This window comes from Diadema antillarum, unplaced genomic scaffold (genome assembly GCF_040938485.1).
Source record: "Diadema antillarum isolate AM-2024a unplaced genomic scaffold, OU_Dant_1.0 seq00000715_RagTag, whole genome shotgun sequence".
Classification (NCBI taxonomy): Eukaryota; Metazoa; Echinodermata; class Echinoidea; order Diadematoida; family Diadematidae; genus Diadema; species Diadema antillarum.
The window spans coordinates 298,806-318,664 of NW_027271619.1; the positions used below are offsets into that span (position 1 = coordinate 298,806).

Here is a 19,859-nt window from a genome sequence, read left to right on the forward strand (position 1 = left end):
CTCCCGATAACAGGAGTGAGATGCGATGAGCTGCCACAGAGTTACTACTTAAGGAATAGCAGCTCCGCAGTATTTTTTGTCTCACAGTATGTGTACGCACATCGCATAGAGATAAGCATGCATGAAGTACAGAGTTTCCATGTTCAATGCATATGCATCTTTCTCTCAAAAGAAGAGCAAAGAATGCAAATGCTAAACAGCTAGCTAACTCCATGTGTATCAGAGTGGCTCGCTAAAAGTGTCGACATAATACCGGGACCATTGTCTTCCTCAGGGTATGACTTGATGACGTCACAACAGAATCAGTAGCTGCTGTCGTTGCTAAGGTGTTGATAACGCGGGTTGAGAAGGGAAGTGATGCTGTTGCGCAGGTTGTTATAGGTGACAGACGCAGTGGAGACACCAAAAATATGCGTAGAGATGGTCCACACCAGGGAGTGTTGTTGTAGGAGACAGGTGAAGGGGTTGCTACAGGAGACAGACGCAGTGAAGATAACAGAAAGATGCGTAAAATCGTCATACACATGGATATGATACCAGAATATAGTTCAAAGTTCAGTAGAGCAAGTGCAACTTCCGCATAAAGCCAGTGACGTCACAGTGAACTCAGTTAATATTGCGTGATTCTGCTGGTGATGCGCTCAGGGCATGTGCAAAGTTTTTATGAATCAACGCGATAATGTTGAGCTAGGACCAAAAGATGACGAAAAATCAAACATAAAACACGTAACTTACGAAAATCAGACAGGATACATTAACAGTCAGTGATTCCTTGTAGAAGAGGATCACTTCCACTTTCCAAAGATATAAAAATGACTGCACAGATCCAGTAAATGGTGATAAAAAGATCACGAGTATGCGAGCTCAATCTGCACACGTCCGTCCTCAACAAAGTTCCAACATAAAAATGACATACATGCTTGATTCAACAACGCAAGACTATAACTTTCTTACACTGCATTTGTCCAACTCAATGAAATTTTCAACACTTGCAGATTTCTGCATGTGGATTTGGGAAGTATCATTTTTATCTTTTAATAATTGACCTTTATGCTAATTCATTAAGTTAATAAGTTAGATACATAGTTGTTTACCAAAAAGAATGGAAATATAGGAGCCATTCAATGTGATCCAACCATGAATTCTGTTTTTTTTTTTATTCACTAGAATTTGGGCAGTAAATTTGTCAACATTCATAAATGTTACTAGTTATGGGAATCAATCATCTTTGTTTATTGAAAATGACTTGACATATCAAACATAACATGGTTACTAGATAATCCATTACTGTCCTGAAGCCTTCCCCACTTCACTGCCTTACACAGGATGTCTTCTCTTTGATGCTCGAGGAGATCGTCAAGATAGGCCACAGTCTTGTTCTTGCATGCCATCATCCTGCATGAGAGATAGCACATGGTTGCATTTTGGGATCTTTGCTTTGAGGCACTGAACATACCCATGATTTCTTCAGCATCTATGTTGTGCGACCTAGCTGATGCGGTCTCCTCTCTCAGCTTGTCAGTAACATTGAGAGCAAAGTACTTGGCGTACTGCCTCTCTAGCACATTGATGACAGCTTCCAGACAGATGCTCATCATGGGCTTGAACTGCTGCTCTTCTAGAAGTTCACAGAGTTCTGTCAGGGTGGCATCAAGCAGCAGCTCCTCACCAAAGAAATTCCTTGTGGTGTGGATTACATCCCCTGGATTCTCCACTGCTTTCTTGAGGGCAACAGTTACATTCTTCACCAAATTGATGCCATCAACATGGTTGATCTGGGTCAGGCTTGGTGTATAAAATCTCTTCATCCATGGTCCTGAAAGGAGCTTTCCAAGAATCCAAAAAACCTGCAGCTCGACTCTTGCCGTTGGTTGTGTAAAGTCATGGAGGATGGCCCCCACAAGACACTCCACTCTTCAGGAAGGTAGCAAAACTGTTGTAGTGTTCAATGAGCTTGCCGTTGATGTGGAACAGGATATGCAATCTGTTCCCCCTATAGCGTGACAGGAAACCTCTGGGAATACCTTTCCCATCTAAAAAGGCAACAAACCATTTCGGGTCACCTTTCCCATTTTTGTACCTCAGTTTGTTCATCTGCAAAATGAGTTTGCCAGCAATGTAGTCTTTCCCATACACTCTTCCTCTGGCCTCTTCATGCTTCTTTAGAGTTGATCTTGCAGATGACGCTATTAAGTCTAAAGGATGCAAATGACAATTGAGCTCGTTCAAGGATTTTCCCCATTCACTATTTACAATCCTTATAGCAGCATGATTTGCAGCACATCTGTCACTTAAGGCATTGGAGATGTTGTTGATTATTTTTTCTCAGGTGTTTTAAAAGTCTGCTTCCTCATGGATGTAAGTATAAGTTTCACGTAGATTGTCGACAGTACCACAAATGCGCTCTGCATAATCTTCTGCGGTTCCACCGTCCAACTCATCACATGCTGCAACAAGACATTCATCTTTGGAGGTGAAGTGAATACTGTCCATGTGAGTTTCTTCCTGTGTGGTTACACCAAAGGCAACAGTGACATCTTTAGTCGAAACTAGCATCTCGGCTGTCTGAAGCTCAGCAATGGCACCCAATTCTCGGGCCATAAGCTCCACTGCACTTCGCTGAGGAACACTTTCTACCTGGAGACCATGTCGCTGATGCATCTGGTTCATGAGGACAGGAATATTTGCCGTTGGCGTTTTGTTTACTATGCAGTCAAAAACAGTCATTCTTGTCAATGCTGAGTAGGTTTTGTGGTTGACTTTTGTTTTGATGGTACTGGCATCCTTCAAATCTTCAACTTCTTCTTTGAGAATGAGATTGTCATACTCTAAACCCTTCAACTGCTCTTTCTATTCTCTCAGTCGATCTTGAATTCTTTTTTGTCCTGTCTCGGTGGAACCATTTTTTTTTTCCCTTTCTTGGGTAAACGATCATTCAGCAACTGTTTGTGTGCCCTTAGGAGTTTGAAGTGCTTGGCCTTTACTTCTGAAAGCTCTCTTGCCAATGCACTTCCTCTCAATCTGGCCTTCAGTTACTGAATCTTCTGGTTCTTTAGTTTAATGCTCCATTCCTTTCTCTTCAGAGCCTGATTTACAACATACTTGGGAGTTTCAATTGTCCTTGAAGTTCATTAATTCTGGACTGATACTTTTGTCTAAGAACAGTCTTCGATGTGGACAAAATTCAAATCTGTTCTTCAATTTCTCTTTCCTGTTTTCTCTTCATGGGTTTGAGAAAGAAGAGCTTGACAGTTAAGCTATAGAAGAGCATGTGTTATTGATGTCTTTGTGTAGGAAGCTATGCAAAACACAGAAACATTCCTGCCATTTATCTTTACCAAAGATTGATGTCTTGTTACTTTGCGATGAATACGCCTTAGGACCGTATTTGGTTTTAAAGCGTTATGTAAATGTGTTCGTTAGTATAGCTTTCATACATTTAACTCAGTATATTTTTATATATTGCATAACCATTTTTGCTATTTCTTATTGTTTTCATTGAAACAAGGACGTTTCAATTTAGGTGGTGGGTTGTGTAACAAAATTGGCCTTTAGCCTGAGAGGGCAGCAGATGGGATCAAGATGGGATTGTGCTTTGTCAGGCTGGGCATTTGGATTGACAACCTTGTATCTTTTTTGGGGGGTGGCGACTCTTGACATTGAAAAGAAAAATTGAAAAAGAAATGCAGAAATAAATTTAAGAATAAAAGTGTGTTTTATTACGGTGCGGTTGAGTGATATAAGCCTCACTTTCAGGGGAAGCCCCAGCTACCCTCCAATACAGGCACGCACACGCGATGACAGATTTCCGCCGCTGCGCAGTGTGGGCATTGTGCCATACCTACATATTGTGGCAATTTTGGGCAATTTGTGGTGATTTAGTCACAATTTACTCTTTGGTTCCACTTGGCGGGCACAACTGCTGGATATGTCTCTGTAAATTTGCTTTTCCGGATATAAGAGCACTCCCTCAGCGTAGTACTTGGTGCTTTTTGTTTCTACCCCTGTTACCAAAATCTTGTGTGCTGGCAGCAAAGGAAGAGGCGTGATAGGGCTGGGGGCGGGGTCACTGTTGGCCGCGTGCAGGGCAAGGGGTTCACTCTCCACATGGTTGCTGTCATGTTGAACTTCCTGGGCATCGTCGCCCTCGTCAGGGTCGTCTTCATCATTCTTGTTGTCAGTCATCATCATGGCGAGCATTCCCCTTGGTTTTCCCCGTGGGGGTGTGGGGATGATATGGGGGTCAGGGGTGGGCACAAGAGAAATGACGGCAGGGTTGCTGGGCTCGGCCTGGACTGGCTGGGGCTGGACTGGCTCTGGCTCCACGATGACTTGGACTCTTTGCTGATTGTGCCTGCCTCTGAACAAATCCTTCCGTTGAAATCATGATAATTATACACAAGTTCTCATGTGATATACGGGTTTAAATTGTTTGAGTCTTTATTAGTCACATATTCAATGTATCTCTCTAGTGGTGTAACCTGAAGACATGTTCATAGAGCTGTTGCAAATGTTGTAAGCCTCAGCAAAGGCCTTATCCAAAGCTGTATCCACTTCACATGTAAAGCCATCAAAGCCTCAAAGCCATAAAGCCTCAAAGCCGTAAGCCATAAGAACACTGTGCCTGTTCATCAAGACTTTCAAAGGCAGACCAACCATACTTGTAGTTTGGAGCTTTACACTAAGCTTGCTAAGGAACAATCCCGAATAGCAACAGTCCCTTTTAGAACAGATTGCTCAGTTATTTCAACTTCCTTCTGGACGAAGGGAGCTCCAAAACGGAGGACGTTTCCCCAAACTACCCTGCCATAGCTGTTAACTTCTTCACTGTTCTGCATGCACAGTTCCAGCCCAGCAAGTGCGTAAATGTGTAACCCTATGGGGATCTGGGTACAGAGAAGCGTATCCAAGGGAGTTATGGAATGCTCACATGGACAAAATTCTTTTGTGTGTACAATGTATATGGAGTGCCAACCATTACACTCCCACCAAAATTACTTCCTCAAATACAATGTACAATGATAGAAATGTCAATATAACAAACCAACAACTCACATAAGTAATTTTCAAAGGAGAACTCCATATCCAAACCCAGTGGTCCGAATATACAACTTGACCTGCACATCAATCTCCAAGAAATGATATTCTCAAAGTTCACCTCTGTGTTTGTATTATATGCACTTTGACAATACTAAGATCAAAGTACACCTGTGTAGCACAGCTAACATGTAACTCTCACAAATTTGAAATGCCATCACTTGATAGAAAAAACGTGCGCAGGGTGGAGTCAGTGAGTCGTCCAGGGCACATGTCTATCGTGGCTCTCAGAATGCTTCTGATCGTACGAATATGCCTCTCCCATACCCCGCCAGCATGACTAGATTGGGGAACATTGAAGACGAACCCGCATTGACAGTCTGCGAGATACGTTTCAATTTTCTTGTTGTCCAATTCCTTCAGAGCGGCTTGGAATTCGTTTCTCGCCCCGACAAAGTTTGTGCCTTGATCGCATCTGATTTGATGCACTGCTCGTATTTTCAACAAAGACCAACACAAATCTCCTTCCAGGGCTACCAGTACCACTTTGCTCTGTCCAAGGTCCTACACAGATCCCAATGATGCTGTTGGAACACCAGGAATTCAGCAAGGTAAACCGGGGGCACTCCTTGTTGTAAATACACAGTTTATCAAGGATGCCAGTTTTCAGGCAAAAGCCTGAATTCAGGCCCTGGCATTTTCAAAGTTCAGGCTTTTTTGTGTACAAAGGAGCTTCATGTAGATGTATTTCAGGCCTTCTCTTTCATTCTAACTGGCATCCCTGAGTTTATACTGTGGCATGGGTGTTGGCGCTGGTCACAGTTAGTATGGCAGAACTGGTAATCAAACTGAAAACTAACCAAACTGTCAGTGTCAAGCAAAGGTCTTGTCTTAGGAAATTAGACACAACGTAGTCGTAAGAGAGCTTGTTGCTGTCACGTCGTAGTGAATACACATGCCCCACATTCCTTGCTCTTTGAAGCATGGGTACTGTACACAGAGATTGCGTAGTCATTCCTCAAGAGTTCCTTTGCAATCTGATTTCGATCGTCAGGGTCAAAGGGTCCATCAAGCAAACCTCACACTTCCTCCAGTGCGTTTAGTGAACTTCTCACCATGGAACTTGCTCTATCCATTCATTCCTTTACTTCCCTCAGTGGCATTCTGATGCTGCGTATTTCATTGAACAGTTCGACCATCTCACGTTCAGCTGCTTACAAAGATTTGACGATGTCATCAATCAATTCTTCCTTAGTTTCCTTCTTTACTGCTTCTCTGGCCCCCTTTACCTTGAGTTTCAATACGCCATAGCATTTGAAGAACTTTCTTTCCTTCTTTGCTAGTTCCTCATCTTGAAGATCAGCCATTTTTGACGTAGGTTCACGATCTCTGGACGACTGATGCGGAATGGGTGGCTTTTCACTTGAGACAGCCAAACTTTCTTGTGGTGACCCATCCATGTCATCTTCCGGTGATAGTGCCTGTGGGAGGGGGTTGTCTTGCTCCATTTTGTGCTAAGGATGACTTCAGAAGTAGTGAATGAGAGGAAAGATTTCGACTGCAAATAGATGCACAGCATGTTACAATATCACATGTCAAACAATGGCTTACACTGATTTTCCTTTGGCTTGGTGAGAAGGGGCGATGGTTTTCTGTGCGTATGTTGTATATGCCGGGACAGATTATACTGCTTGCTGCCCTGGTAACTACACTGGTTGCAGCAAACTCTCGACCACTGTTGACACCATGCTCCCTATAGGCCATGGGGTGAAGCTGAAAAAGAGGCTTAGAAAATGGGTTTCGTTCCAGCAACACTGGCACTTCTTTCTGAATGCGGAAATGTGATGTTTTGTACATCCTAAATATACTGTAAAAAGTTCTCCTCGAAATATCCTGTAGTTTTTGTGAAAATCGATATTTTATAAACTGCGACCAGCAGCCCAATACACATATCGTAATGGGGCTGCGGATTGTAGCATTTAGGATCATGACAGGGTAGTATCGCGGACAAATGTCAACCTTAAATCGAACAAAAATTCTTCAATTTGAAGACTTACAAGTAAGGTTGAAGTATTGACAACAGGGTTCGTGCAAGGTTTGGTTCTACAAATAGTCATTTTCTGTTCGAATTGATGACTTGATATGACTAGGTCAAGAGGAATCTGGGAGAGCTACGCTGAATTGACGGTCAGCGCAGGCGCACACATCACTGCGCACAAATTTCGAATCCCATTGACTGGATATTAGATGTCCGTGTGTGCATGCGCTGGCGGTCAATTCAGTGTAGCTCTCCCAGTTTCCTCTCGACCGAGTCACATTTAGTCATCAATTTGAACAGAAAGGAACTATTTGCAGAAGCAAACCTTGCACAAACTCTGTTATCAATACTTCAAATTTATTAATAAGTCTTCAAATTTGAAGATTTTTTCCGATTTTAAGTTGATATTTGTCCGCGATCAAACATCCGTCATGATCCTGTATGCTACAGTTCACAGCCCCATGACGCTATGCGTATGGGGCTGCTGGCCGCAGTTATGCGTATGGGGCTGCTAGCCGCAGTATACAGTAGTTCCCTTAGTGTTTCTAAGCTGAAATACATATACATACATGTATTTGTAAAGCACTGCTTTTAGCCATATACCTAGAAAGAAAGTGAAGTTTTGGTTTAATAGTTGCATTATATCTCATGTTTCAGCTTTTCCTGATGCTGGCTATGCAAAGGAGGACAAGAGCAAAGTGGTTCGAGACCATATGAGAGAGAGCACTGACTGATCGTCCGGGTCAAGGCAAATGCCTTATATTCTGTTCAAAGACATGTTATTTATCAAATGACTAATCATTCAAGGCAAAAAAAAAAAAAAAAAAATTCAGTGCGTTTGTTTGTGTGTGTGTCCGCGTGCATGTGGGAGAATCTTATTGTACACACACACACACACACACACACCCTCACATGCACACACACATACGCACACACATAGTTATGAAGATTCAATGTACCCAAGTGTATTAAAATATTATTCTACATGCCTTGGCCATTTATCACATCAGCATCATAAAAAAGATTATCATAAACATGAACACACACAATTATATGATACATGTATTGATCAGTGCATTACACATACACAGGTGCATAAAAACGCTGACATATTATATACACTCACACGCACACATACAAACTCATTTACACACATGAGACATTACTATTAAACAGATCATATTGTTTATCAGTAAATATGTTTTTCTTTTCTTCTTCTTCTTCTTAAGAAGCTTTAATATACTTAAGATCACATAGCAATCACGTTGTTCATGAAATATTATACATTACTTTAGCACTAGAAAATTTAATCTTCATAAAATTTCCTGAAGTTTTCATTGCTATCATTAGGTTACAACATGGTGGGACACTACCTCCTTTCATGTAAGATAGCTCAAAATGATAATCAGTCAAATCTTCTAGTTTTAATATATTTCCTGGAACATTCCATGGTCCAAATATCCTTGAAAGGGTGTAAAAGTTTTGAAAAATGCCAATATATAAAATAAAGGCAAAATTATAGTTTACCCATTCATGAGTGAAAACTGTTGGATTCTGTATTGGAGGCAATGTGTACCTGAAAATCTTGGAATGAATAAAACAGGTTTGGCATTAAAAATTATGATAACATTGCAATTAACTTCCAATATCAGAGGATCTGTGCAAACCTGACTCAACTTATGCACAATTTTCATTTGGCTGGTGTGTATTAGTTTTAGCAAACTGATTTTGTACTCACATCTACATTGTACTGACCTTTCTACATGGACATTCTGTTTCAGTATTAGTAATAGTTACATTTTTTTTTTTTCCCCAGAGTGGGAGAAACAAATTTTAATTGTAGTCATTCAGTTTTATGAAAAAAACCACACTTAGGAAAACATTTTTGTTCTTAGAATAATTCAACCCTAATCAAATCATAATAGTGGGCAAAAATGTTTGCTAAAGGGCGAACAATCACATACTGAGACAAGGAGTCAAAACATGTTGCATAAACATTGGCATTCAAAATACAGGAAGCAATCTGTATTACAAAGACATTTTATCATGCACAACTTTGGTAAGATGTCAATTCTTGAATATCAATCACATTGACCAAAGCATTGGTGCATATACATTCTGTTGTTTCTGAACTTTGCACTGAAGTTCTTTGTGTATGTGTGTGAATGTTTCAGTGGTGTATATATGTTGCTCCATTTTATCAAGGACAACTTATAGTAACATGACAATGTTTTCATGCTTCAATATCAATCATATTAACCTATTTCCCTTGGCAAGTAATGAGCAGGTTGACTCTGTTGCAAATGATGCATTTTACAGGCAACACAGCAGAACCTGAAGAGCTTCCAGAAGAAAATCTTGATCTTGATGTGAGCGTCTTAGGGGAGGAAACAGATGCTCCTGCTGACGGACCAGGCTCCTCCTTCAGCTTTCGTTTCCTAGCGAGATTCAGGCGTTTGCTATCTATAAACCTCTTGTAGCACGTTTCATGGAATCCTATTTAATACAATAAAGAAATGAACAGCAATGATTAGCCGTTGGATTTTGTTAGGGGGAAAAAAAGGCTAAACGCTAGAGGGAGGGGTTGAACATTACACTCAATATATCATTAAATGTACGGTAGACTATTGACTGCAAATATTTGAATCTTGTAATTACCAATAGGCCCTAGTACTATGCCAGGTAATCATTAACACCTCATGATCATTGTCATCATCAACTACTTCAACTTGTACTTGCAGTGCAATTACTAATTTTAAATTACATCTACAGCTTTCAGCACCTGATCACATGCAATATCAATTATCATAATTATGAATACAACTGCCTTATCATCATTAATACTAGTAATCCTTGGCCTTTCACTATCACCACCACCCACTGCTTTATAGTTTGGCACAACATAATGGTAATTGTATGTTTTAGGGAGTTTAATTGTTGAAATTATGTTGAAATTATGTAATTGTTTTTTAGATCTATTTATATCAAATATTAATAAGTTAATTTAATGAGATGCTAAATGTGTGTTTTGAGGGGGGATTCGCCAATTTCGGGGTGAGAGAAACAGGATGGATTTTTAATATTAATACTCCATGGCCATGATTGTGAAAATATAAATTCACATGCAGTTTAGACCTTTTTCAATCCAGTCCTGTGTGTCAAGACTTTTACAAAACAATATCACCAATCAGCTACATCAACCTAACCTGGGCTGTACATATTTAGAACAACATGTAAAATTACATCTAACGTTAGGTTACATTATAACGGCGCTATCATGCCATGCCAAGGTGAAATTCAAGATAATTTATCTAAAATGTAACTGACACGCTAACGGCTAAGCTACTGCATTAGCGCCCATTATAACATACACAAGCAACGTTCATAACATAGCTAACGTTGTACTTGTACTATCATGGTCATTAACATTACGCATAACATGACTGAGAGAGACTGCACTGCAGTGTCGACTGCTACGACTGTACGCACGTAAACTAACCTGTAAATTATCCTACTACGTAGGTTGCAGTCAGTCCCCCTGAGCAGCTGAATCACTTCGTTCTGGTCTGCGATTTCACGGTCTCCCCCACTCAATTTGATCCACTCTTTGGCACACAAAATAGGTTTCGTCTATCTTAGGTTTGTCAGAGCCGTGAAATTTTCAAACTTCATTGATGTTACATGCATAATAACGCATCTTAAAAGTTTCGGCTGAGCAGACGACGTAGACGCGTCGACAGGCTCACAGGGGGCGGCCATTTTGACTCGTAAACAATAATTCTCAATTCGGATTGGAAAACATACATCACATGATCGTTCGCGAATGAATATCGTACACGGCAAATTGTACATATTCAGCTCCTCAGTGACAAAAAAGTTCACTGTTTCCCCCTAAATTATCAAAATACTACAGGAGGGTTTGTGTCGAACTTTTTCCTGTAGCCTTTTTGGTTATTTGTTTACAAGTAGCTGTGGAGAAATTTTAGTGCCGCAGTTGTCGGAACGAAACAAGCGAAAAAACCAGCTCACCCCATGGCCTACTACTCAGGTTGTACTCCAGCCCCCTCTTTTCAGTATACGTCTTTCCGCAACACCTGCAGAAGTAGGGGTCCCGCCTTTGCCTATTATATCTGCTTGACCCTCGTCCCTTTATCGGAATGTAGGAAAAGAAATTGAATACTGCAAAGCTTAATAAAAAAAATTAGGGGGTCTTCCTTTCCTTTTTGGATACCGCCTTAGCGGTTCAGTGGGGGTTGACTCATTTTCTGATGCGTCACTGTGCATGGAGTTTTCATCCATAGTTGGAGGTTGGCGAGGTGATGGCGCAGAGGGTGTATCTTGCTGTGTATATACTGTGCTCATGATCTTCTCTGACATGATCATCCTGCTGCTCTTCATCATTTGGCTTGTTTGGTGGGAATTCATCGGGCTTGACAGCCAGGACATCGTCATCTTGGACTTCTTTTGGTGTTGGGTGTATGAAATTCCACTTTTTTTGTTCTTCTCCTCTGTATGGTGTAAGCCGGTCAGCATGTACTATAGTTGGCTTGGCTTTCTCAGAGGTCTGACTACGGAAGGTCATGTCAGATAATTGTGTCACAATCAGGTACGGGCCTTACCACCTTAGTTTTAACTTTGGGGAGAACCCCGTTCTCCCTTGAATTGTCATTTGGCATACAAACATCCCTTCCTGCAAGGCTGGATCCGCCATTCTCCTGTCATAATTACGTTTCTGCCTTGTTGCGTTTGTCTTGTAATGCCTTTCAGCTCTCTCATGAGCGTTTTGTAGTCGTTGTCTCAATTCTTCCGCAAAATTGCCGAGGCTTTCATTTTCTGGAGGGGTAGATGGTATGGTCAAGTCGATGGGGAGACTTGTCTCCCTAACATCATCATATTAGTGTAATGTATAGTGTATATCTCTAGAGGTACTTGCAGAAAATAAGGATGAGCTCCCACACAAGGTCCTCCGTTCAAAAGAGCTATTGCTCCTTTATTGACAACAACGACGAGCAGGCACAAGGTAATGTGTACAGCCGATGTATGAGAATCGAGCAACTAAAAGGTCGGTCTTTACTCGATGACCGTCTGACCAGCTCTCTCATGAATGTCCAGTCTGATCTTATGGCCAGTGTGTAAGTCGTCCTCAAAGTCGTCACCGAAGTCGTCGGAAGTCGTCCTCAAAGTCGTCACCGCAGTCGTTGGAAGCTGTCATCAAAGTTGTCACCGTCCATCACCGTCCACCGGAGGCCCATATCAAGAGTCATGATTACCAAGTGTTCTTTGCGAATTGTAGAGATCAGCTGAGATGAAAATATGAAACCGTCTCCCTTTTTGCCTAACTACCGGTATACACGGCCCAGTCGCTGTAGGTTGCGAGATCAGCTGAAATAGGCATGCAAGTATTGTCCGAAGGGTCGGCAGGAGAGGTAAATTTGTCAGGCAAGTATTACAAACAGTCAGCCTGGCACTGTTGATGATCAGCATGCATGGAGTCCCGACAAAGCCTGCACATGAAACGTGCTCATCGTGGGTCCATAAAGGACGGCTGCCACAAGTTTCATTCCGGGTTCTCCACCATGTAATGTATAGTGTATATTTCTAGAGGTACTTGCAGAAAATAAGGATGGGCTCGCACACAAGGTTCTCCGTTCAAAAGAGCTATTGCTCCTTTATTGACAACAACGACGAGTAGGCAAAAGGTAATGTGTACAGCCGGTGTATGAGAATCGAGCAACTAAAAGATCGGTCTTTACTCGATGACCGTCTGACCAGCTCTCTCATGAATGTCCAGTCTGATCTTATGGCCAGCGTGCTTCTGGACACATCAACAAAATTGGTAGAGAAGTGGGTGTGGTACTTGGACCAATCATAAGAGGGGGAAGTCATTTTTGGAGGGAAAGTTAGCTTGGGGGTGGGTCATGTTTAAGATGGGACTGACCTGGATGTTTGGAAACAGTGGGGGAGATGAATGGACCTTGAAGCTGAGTGGGTCATAAGCGGTCTGAGTGAGAGCACCTGTTTGGGGAAGTCTGTGGCAAGTGGTCTAATCCTTTGAGAGCCTATGATTTAGACATGATCTAAACATTCACGATATCAGGGAAGGTTTGCAGACTGGGAGAAATTATACAAGATGGTTCGTTGAAAGGAGGATGACTTTAAAGGCGGGATGGGCTCAGGAGTACTGAGCTAGTTTTATACAACTGAATGTAGACATCAAAATGTCCTAAATACACATTACATTAAGGCTTTCCCCTATCGAGTCTTGGGGTGAACTTCTGTATGCGCTCTGGTGGCATAGGGGAGGACTTTGTCCCAGTCCTTGTCACCGCCACTTTCCCCAATCAGCATCTACACAGCACTCAGTAGTGTGCGTTTGAATCGTTCAACCATCCCTTTAGATTTTGGATTGTAGGCTGTTGTTCTTGTTTTTTTCATGCCTAGAAGTTGACACATCTCTGCAAATAACTGCGACTCAAATTTGGTCCCTTGGTCAGTGTGCAGCTCATGTGGGACCCCAAAGCGACACACAAATTCTTCTACAAATTTCTTGGCCACCGTGTCGGCCCGTGCATCAGGTATGGCGCACGCTTCCATCCATTATCCGTCGTTCCATCGTTTATGCACGCGTGTGTCTATCCTCCATTGGTTCTACACAGTACAGGGCATTTTCTAACTGTCTGCTGCCCTCTCAGGCCGAAGGCCGTTTTTTGTTACGATATTTACATATATTCCTTATACACAGTATGTACGAAATATTAGTAAATATGTTAATGAAACTGTGCATTTACATATATATATATATATATATATATGTATGTATGTGTTTATACACATGGATGTCTCCATGCTTGCATCAAACTGAAAATAGCAGAAAGTCACAGAAAACAAGACAATTTTCTCATGATATATTCTGTTTATTGCAAGTTGCGAACTGATTACAAATTGTGACAAATGTTCATGAATTAACAATGACGAATTCGACCTTTCTCTGCACCAAAGTCCATGATGTATAGTATTGCAGCAACACAATAAAGTGAACATTTTAAGAATACATTACAAAACAATGGTAAAAATGAGGACAAACTTACAACTATAAAATAAGACGTATTGTTATGGTACAGTGCAAATCTATGACAAGAATGTGCAACTTCCAAAACTGCAACATGTCTGAATAAGTTTAAAGAAATGGTAGTTCAAATGAGGCACAAATGTATGCTAGGATTTAGCAATACTGCTCGTAAAAATCTGATAATACTATACAAATTTTAGAACTGCATCATGTCACAAATGAGGTAGATGAAAACCTTTTTTCTTTTTTTTAATTGTATGTTTTATTGAATCATATCACAAACATAATAAAATTAGTTACAAATGATTTGCAATGATTGGAAAAACAAATGAATAAAACACACAAAAAAATAAAAAAGGTGACAAGAAGTTGAAAATAACCTCCAATATCGAATAAGCAATAGCCACCGAGATAATAAATAAACTACATACATAAACTTGAACAACTAACTATACTATCACAAGAAGGGATTTTTGGAACTGACATCGTACTGTGAGCCCTAAACTAGAAATTGTAGGAAAACAAAACCTTACTCCATCAAAGAAAAAAAATTGCAATCATGCGCATACATGCCTATACACTTCAATTATTGGGTATACTTATGCTATTGTGTACTACAATATAACAGTTTAAATAGAGGAATGTAGCTGTAAAAGTGGATATTTTCGTGCGACAGTAAAGTTATTACAAAGTGATGGTATAAATGAGGGGTATGCAAATTTACAAACTACATTCAAATAAGGTGGTTATCTATTTCAGAAGAAATACAGATTTTCAACTCCGGCGGACTAGGGCAAGGTTTTCACAAAATGCAATTATTCTCTGACAATAATGTACACAATTCAGAACTGTACACCTTGTCAACATTGCAATGTACAATTCCTGTCAAAAAGTCCAAAATTGTTGGCAATTTCTGTCCCAGTGTCCTCAGTATTGCACATTTCACACTTTACATCTGCGTCAGACTGCTGGCTTGAACCCTCTGGCGATGCGCAATCTTTCTACACGTGTTGTTCACCGCTACACGAAGCAAAGATTTAAAATGCCTGAGTAGTCGTTGTCCCCGGATATTGCACCTCGGCTTGCTGAAGGAGGGCCCCGAAACACCGCGTTCTTTCTCAGGCATTCCTTTTGTACCCATACCTGGCCATTGAATACCATTCCTCTGTGGTAGTTGCTTTTGGCTAGCTGTTAGCGGGGGGATGACTTTGTCCAAGAGCTTTAGCACCAGATCCTTGGGTCCTGGGCTGGTGAAGTAGATGCACTCATACTCTTCTCTGTCTATAGTAGTGCTGGTGATGCTTGATCCTATAAGGACTCTTCCATCTTCAAGTTTGGTGTTTCTTCATGATGTCTTCACTGGGATCAGGTTATCATGTTTCAGCATCTCATCCCTCAGAGGCTTGATCTCTAACTCCATGTGCTGGGTGTGGTGTTGCAGTTGAGTCAAAATATGCACATATTCAGAGCCTGGTGGCAAAAACAGGTGGGAAACTTGGTAGGCTGCCGATAGGGGTGGGAATGGTAGAACTTGGTGTCCAAATGGAGCTTGGTACCCAGACGGAGGAGCTTGGTATCGAGATGATGCAACAAGAGAACCTGCCCACAAAGCTTGGTAGCTGTCCTGTGCAGCTTTGTCAGATGATGAACGAGATGGAGTCGGCGGCGACGACTCATGCAGTGGGTCATCACTGAAGTCACTTGGCAGGCTGTACTGTTGATAGATGTTGGTATCATCTTCATCATCACAAGACAGAGTGACTGGAGCTTGGTCGTTGATGGCAGGCAGAGCTTGGTCGTGAATGGCAGGCGGAGTTTGGTCGTGGATGGCAGGTGGAGCTTGGTCGAGGTCAGCAGGTGGAACTTGGTCTTGGGCGGCTGGCAGGGGTTGGTCCAGGACAGCCAGCGGAGCTTGGTCATGGGCAGCTGGTGGAGGTTGGTCCTGGACAGCCGATGGAGCTTTGTCAGCCCAAACCCAACCCTTCGGTAGCCCTCTGGTACTCGGTGCTGGGTCGCTGGGGAAGTGAAAGCAAAGATAAAGAACACATAAAGTAGAAAGCAATGCACAAGTACGTACATATAAAAAGTACAGTAGATAATTATGTATAAAGATAATTACAACAACTACTACTGCTACTACTCATACTGCCTGAAAAGATGTATGGTTTCAAGGAGTGACTTAAAATCGCACTCACTTTGGCCGTGGTGTGTTTTTGAGAAGTAGAATGTGATGACTTTGACATTCAAGGGCTCTTTCAAGAAGGGTCTTGCCATGGCTAAGAGGACAGAATTTTTATTTTGGCCACTGCAACCATCACTGAAGAGGTGTACAGATGCAATACCTTGTCACATCTACGTCTCGCAGAAAGTCAAGCAAACATGACACAATTTTGCATGACCCATGTTTGATGATGGTTTCATTTGAGAGATAACAGATTTCTTCTATGATGCCGAGATTGTATGCAGTGAAATTGTAGCAGGCCAGTCTATTCTAGTAAAATATATCTCGGGACGGGTGGACTTTGGCAAATACTGAACTTGTTGCAAATCAAAAGCTGCACATGCATTTGACTCGTCCCTTTTCTGTGCTGTATCTTTGCTCTGGTTTTGAGTTCATGAACCTTTTCAGTTTCAGCATGATGGGCTGTAAACTGGACTTGGGTTGCCCTTTTTGCCTTCGCCTTGCAGGGTCTCATGTTTTGGACAGAGTCCACAAATATCTTTCTTTGGCCCGTGGATTCTATAATTCAGCTGTGTGATGACTCCCTTGTATGTTGAAATAGAAACATCTTCACCATATTCCTTCGCAAACATATTGTGTGTTTGCCTTGTGGTCAGGTCACTAAAGCACAGTTTGTACCACATAGGGTCATGGGGAAGAGGCACAATAATGATGATAATGAAATAGTGATAATGATGAAGAGGCACAATAATGATGATAATGAAATAGTGATAATGATGATGATAATAATAATAATAATGATAATAACAATAATAATAATAATAATGATAATAATAATAACTATTATTATTATATTTATTATTATTAATAATAATGATAATAACAATAATAATGATTATAATAATGATAATAATTGATATTAATAATGATAATAATAATATTGATAATAACAATAATAGTAATAATAATGATAATAATGATAATAAATAGTGGCATTTATAAAGCACTTGATGTTGTATTTCTGAGTGCTAGGGAAGTGAAAGTAAAAATTAAGAACGAGTGAAGTAGAAAACAATGAACAAGTTCATGCTCATACAACTACTATTACTGCTACTACTAACACGAATAACAGTACACTGCCTGAAAAAATATGTTTTAAGGGGTGACTCTGGCCGTAGCACAGGTGTAGTACGTGTACATGCACAGATGTACACTGTATGTACAATGTACATTGTGATGTACTCATACATTCGATCAGGCACAGACACATTCACGTGGAGAGCAAGCTAGGAAGACTTGAAAGATATCTATCCCTAATTTTGACCATGGTCTGTCAGGTATTTCATGTGAGATGAGTGGCTCTGATTGTTGCTTCTTTCTGGTAGATTGGCAAGTTGCACATCTGGCAACCTTGTCCTCAATTTGAGCGTTCATCCCCGGCCAAAAGAAGATATTCCTGGCTCTCATCTTGAGTTTGACTATACCCATGCGAGACTCGTGAAGGATGTTGAGCATTTCTTTTTGTAAGCTTGCGGGGACTACTACTCTATTGTCTTTCATTATCAGTCCATCCATTTCCACAAGTTCATGTCGAAATGAGTGGTACGGTTTGAGTTCATCCGGGATTGCATTTTTGTTCTCCGGCCAGCCGCTGTGTATGCATTCGCAGCATTTTCTCAGCACAGCGTCGTTTTTGTCTGAAACAGTTTCCGTCTGAAACTGTTTGAGCCTGCTGCCTGACATATGCATTACGCTCTCGACTGTATCAATGTCAATTTTAATACTAGGCTCGTTTGTGCGGGCTGGTCGAGTTTCTTCCGACAGCAAGCGGCTTAGCGCATCGGGCACGAACATTTCTTTTCCAGGCTTCCATCGCAGTGCAATGTCGTACGCCATGAGATGAAGTCTCATTCTTTGTAGTCGCGGACTTAGTTTGTGCAGTGGTTTCTCGAATATGCTGATCAACGGTTTGTGGTCGGTATAGATTCTGATTTTCTGACCATATACAGAGTCGTGAAACTTGTTACACGCGAATAGGATTGCAGCCATTTCTTTTTCTATCAGCGCGTAATTGCTCTCAGCAACAGTGACTCGTCTCGATGCGTATGCAATGGAGCTATCTTGACCTTGCATCAGTACAGCACCAAAGCCTTGATTGGAGGCATCCGTTGCCAAGGCAACAGGCTGTGCTGACTCATACTAGTGTGCATGAGATGCAAGTAATACATCACATACATGAAACACGAACATACACACACAAACATTGTTTCCTTTCACATGTCAGTCACAGCTACTGTAGGACATCCTGTCAGAACTTTACAATGGAGCTGTACGTATGTACGTATACGTGTAAAGCATACATGTACAGTACTCCTAAAAATGCAACACCCACACTACAACACAATTGCTGGAAAAAAGGGACAAACAATAACAACAACAGTTACCTCCATAATAAATGGTCCCAATGAGGTGATTACCTTGTACATGTTAGTATGACAGCAAACCAAAATTTTGCTCACACAAAATGAGAATAAAAAGGCAATTAATGTTATTTTGTTTGATAACCACAAGATTTGTCGACTTCAAGCACCGTATGAAATGATTGGTACTAGGCAACAATTCAGTGAGTTTATGGCCATATCATGTATATTGCCATATTGGACAATACAATGAAACATGAAAACAAAATCACTGAAAAAAAAAAAATGCTCATTTAATCACTATCATCCAGGTTGCAGTCAGGAATAGCATCAGCATATCCACCCATTTCCAGACCACACATCAGAACCATCGGAGTCATCTTGCTAAACTGGGATGCTAGGATTGTCAGGCAAATTATCTGTCCTGTCAAGGATCATGAGATACATTTCCCAAGTCTTCTGGGCTACATCCATACTTCCCAAACTGAACCTCCTCATGTAGTGTTCTCTTGACAGACGCATATTCACTTCCTTCATGATTTTTGATATTGTACTTTCTGGGAGCCCACTGGCAATGTCTCTACCGCTGTACAGATGGTCTGGCAAGTCTCCTACCAGTTCATCCCGATACTCCTCCAGACATCTTCTTAGTTTGTCCTGCTGGTCAGGTGCAGGGATGTCGATTGGGAACTTGGGAGTGTCTTGCACATCCAGATGCTTGCGTGCCAGACGTTCCATTCGTGATGGCTTAGCACTACACTTACTCATGGAACGCATGCACTGCATTATACAAATATCGCAGCAATCATGCTTCTTCTTGACACTGGCAGTATAACTGGACAAATGATTTGCGTGAATTGCTCCTCTCCTGCACTCAGTTCCATTCAAGAGACATTCCATTGCTGCTGACACTCCCCTTCCAGCAATATCCCCTGGATAGGTCACTATTAAACACAAGCTGTGCTTCCCCTCCCTACCGATTCATCCTGCCATTTGCAGATAGCCATCCAGCTCTGATGGCCTTCCAACCATTATGGCAGTCTGCACTCCTCTGACATTGATCCCCATGCCGAATGCTATTGTGGCAATCAAAACTCGTATTTTTTCCATTTA

General features: G+C 41.3%; 1 pseudogene; it reads right to left on the minus strand.

Moving 5' to 3' along the window:
* Positions 1-302: 302 nt before the first annotated feature.
* On the minus strand, positions 303-6,545 carry LOC139737914 (uncharacterized; annotated as a pseudogene).
* Positions 6,546-19,859: the final 13,314 nt, after the last annotated feature.